The sequence below is a fragment of the Monodelphis domestica genome, chromosome 5, assembly GCF_027887165.1.
Source record: "Monodelphis domestica isolate mMonDom1 chromosome 5, mMonDom1.pri, whole genome shotgun sequence".
Taxonomy (NCBI): domain Eukaryota; kingdom Metazoa; phylum Chordata; class Mammalia; order Didelphimorphia; family Didelphidae; genus Monodelphis; species Monodelphis domestica.
In genome coordinates, this window is record NC_077231.1 from 224,998,252 (window position 1) to 225,002,114 (window position 3,863).

The window sequence follows — 3,863 nt, forward strand, 5'->3', positions numbered from 1 at the left end:
CTGGTAGGAAAAGGAGCTACTGAAGGGAAGGGAATCATACAGTCAATCAGTTAGTTAGTCAAACATTTATTATGTGCCAGGACTGTGTTAAGTGCTGGGAATACAAAGAAAGACCAAAATTGTCCCTGCCCCCAATAAGCTTACATTCTACTAAAGAAGACAACATATAATAAACTATGGACATAGAAGATATATACAGAATAGGTGGCAGGTAATCAGAGAAGGGAAAACACTTCATTTTGAGAGCAAGAAATGGGTCTTAAAAAGGCCTCCAGAGCTTTGGTATTCTTGCCACCTAGAATTAGGGAACAGAGGCCCTGGGGAGATGGCAAACGCTGATGGTCTCCAGTGGACCAGGACAAGTTCATTTGCATTCATCCTGCATATTTAAATAACAAGAAGACAATTGCTGAGGGAATACAGATCCAAACTGACAAAGCTGTTGAGAATCCTACAGCTACAGAAATCCAAGATGTTTGCCTTAATGTACACATAGAGAAAAATAAAATGTACTCCAGAGAGTGGAATTGTAATCTACAATATAGGGGAAGAGTAGAGGTTCAGCTAAAACAGGAAGATGGCAGATTCTATGCCTTGTACAGTTACCTACACATAAGTCAGTAATGTATGTAGCTGAAATAACTCCTAAATTAAAAACAAGAACATAAGAACCAGGAGACAGTAATCAAAGTCTTCAAAACAGAGAGGGAGGTAAAAAAGGAAAAGGGAAGAAGTGATCCATTGATTCATATGATTGCTGAATATATGTCAATCCTACAAAAGATAAGGATGATTTGATCCTGAAGTGAATGATGAAAAGGGAAACTGAAGAAGTTATATGATTTATTATCTTCAGTTAACTGAAATATGTATGTTTGGTCCTCTCAACTTCAACTGTCAAGTCAGCCAATTTGAGTTCATGAAATAAAATAATTGGCATTGGAAAGTTGCATCCAGCCTTTATATAGCAGAAAGTCAGAAGAGGGCTTTTGCAGACCATCACTGAATTGTTGAAGAAATATGCATGTATCTTTATTAATTTAAATTTCTCAGTGGGCTATTACAATTTTTAAATCACTTGCTCTCCTGTATTGTTTATCATGCTACGTCTCAGATTGGATGAAAAGTCATCTTTTCTGAATGTATTCTATTTGAATTAAACAAATTCATCTTCTTTAATTTATAGTCTGCCCAACTTTTGTTAATGTTTAAGCTAATGAAATAAAAGATTTGAAATTGAAAAAAAGAGGCCTCCAGCAAAAAGGGGAAATTTGAATTGAATCTTGAAAAATGTAGGGAAGAAACTGAGGCAAAACAGAAAAGGAAGGGAATTCCAAGTAAGGAGCATAGTCAATAAAAAGGTGTAGAGATGGGAGATGAAATGCTGTATTTGAAGAATAACAAGTAGGCTAATATAGCTGGATGGAAAGGCAAGAAAGCTCCAGAATATGATATTCTTTAAATGCCAGAGCACTTATATTTGATCCTGGAGGAATAAGGAGTCACTGGTATTTGTTAAGCAAGGAATTGAAATAGCCCTATAGGAAAATCACTTTTGGCAGCTGAATGGAGATAGAAGGCTTTGACAGTAGTCAAGACAAAATGAGATGAAAGTTCAAACTAGAGTCATTGCCTTATGATTCAAGAGAAGTATTTGGCAGTAGGAAATACTAACAAAGTAGAATATAAAAATATCAAATGTGCACCAGTAAGATATCTTTTTATTTTAATAACTTTTATGAGGAAAAGAGAAAAGAAAGAAATCCTCCTCTTCAAATTTAAATTTTTGGTCATATTCTCTGAATTGGGCCAGGGAAAAAATTGCATATCTGTCACCCCTTGAAACATAGGAAAGCCAGGGAAGTTGCTCTCATTTACTTCTGCTACTTCTTTCCAAAGTTAATGAGTTATCATTGAAGTCTCTCTGGACGTCTCTGAATTATTGCATTTTTAACACACTTCTCAGGACTTAAGCACTGTCAGCATGTCCCTCAACATGGCCCAAAATAGGCAAGATAAGCCACCTCTGATCTGGAAATCAAGTGAAAGCATGTGTGTGTGTGCATGTATTTTTACATAAAGAAATTATAGAAGGGATAGAAAGGAGAAAATTACAGATGAGTCGTAGTGTCAAGATACCCTCCAAATTCGCTAGGTGACTCATCTGGGGGGGGGTTTTACCCCATCTCTCCCAGTAATACACTCCCTCCTTCCCTCTCTACCCTCATTACTCTCATAGTCTCTGCAGCACTGAGTCGAAGCTTCCGTCAGGACCAGATGCATCAATTAGCCCCTCACCACATGGTAATTATTACGTTCTTGTTATCATTATCACTAAAGAGGCAGCTAGCAGTGTCTTTTGTCTTGCCAGCAGTGTAAATTCTGCAAAAGGATGGATTACAGAGTAAAAGTAGAGATTACCCATCAGCATGCAGTTCAAAGGCAAACACAAGTACCTAGAGGACACGAACTTGGGCAACAGCTTCTCTAGTCGAGCAGCAAACCATATCAATAATAAATGCATTCATTATCCATGGAATTTAGACCAGTATCTAGACGTTTACATATTCCTAGCCTATCTGATTGCTTTAAAATGAACAGCCAAGGTCAAATTGCCATATTACTTTAAGTCACATTGCAGGGGTAGCTAGGTGGCTCAGGGGATGGAGTGCCAGGTCTAAAGGTGGGAGATTCTGGGTTCAAATCTGGACTCCAATATGTCCTATGTGACCCTAAGCAAGTCATTGAACCCCAATTGCCTAACCCTGCTCTTCTTCCTTGAAACTAATCCTTAGTATTGATTCTAAGATAGACTGTGAGAGTTAAAATAATAATAATAAGAGCCATATTGTGGGAAGCTAGGTGATTCCAGAGAATAGACCCCCAAGTCTGGAGCCAGGCAGACCTAGGTTCAAATCTGACCTTAGATATGTCCTAGTTATGTGACCCAGGGCAGATCACTTATTATTATCACTGTATGAATTGTTCCCCTGGTTCTGGTTACTTCTCTCTGTATCAGTTCAGTAGCCGTCTTCCCTGGTTTATTTAATTCCTTTCATTATTTCTTACACTTCAATAACACATTGCATTACATTTGCATACTAAGATTTATTCAGTCGTTCCCCAACCAACAGATATCGCCTTAGTTTCCAGTTATTCACTGTAACAAAAAAAAAAAGCTATTATACATGTTTTTGTTTGCAGCAGGGAATCGACCAATGAGCCCAGTAGTCGTGGGCACGTGCAGCTTGCTTTAATGATGCAATCTCCTGGTAGAACTGGACTCACTGGCCAAGCTCCCTTCCCCCTCAAATAGAAGTCTGTTTCCTTTTCCTCTTTATTTTATCTCTTCGAAATATTGGCCTAGCAGAAATGCATTGCTGAGTGTGCACAATTTAGTCACCTAACTCAACTGCTAACTAAATAGTAACAATTAGATAAGGATAATATTAGCTGTCCTGCTAACCGCCTTTAAAATCAATTGAATTAAACATCTGCTTATTCAATCCCAGCTGTGTGCAAAGTATTGTGCCGGGGTCCTAGAGAGTAAGTAAAGTTAAGATAACACCTAGTTCCCGCCCTCTTGAAATTTAGTCTTGTAAATCAAAGTACAGTGAGAGGTCTGATGGGAAAAGGTTGTGTTGGAGGCAGCTCAGGAGAGAAGAAAGAGTGCTGGGCATGGATTCAAACTTGGCGGTGCTCGTGTCTGAATATGGGGAAATCACAGATTTGGCCTCAGTTTTGTCACCTGTAAAATGAGAGAGTTGGATTAAATGGTCCCTCCAGTCATTTCTAGTTCTGAAAAGGATAGGGAAACATGGAAAGATTTCATGGAGGAATAGGTAGCATTTGGCTTGAGAAGG

General features: G+C 38.4%; 1 pseudogene; it reads left to right on the forward strand.

Moving 5' to 3' along the window:
• The first annotated feature begins 342 nt into the window (after positions 1 to 342).
• On the forward strand, positions 343 to 737 carry LOC100619595 (signal recognition particle 19 kDa protein-like; annotated as a pseudogene).
• The last annotated feature ends 3,126 nt before the right edge of the window (positions 738 to 3,863 follow it).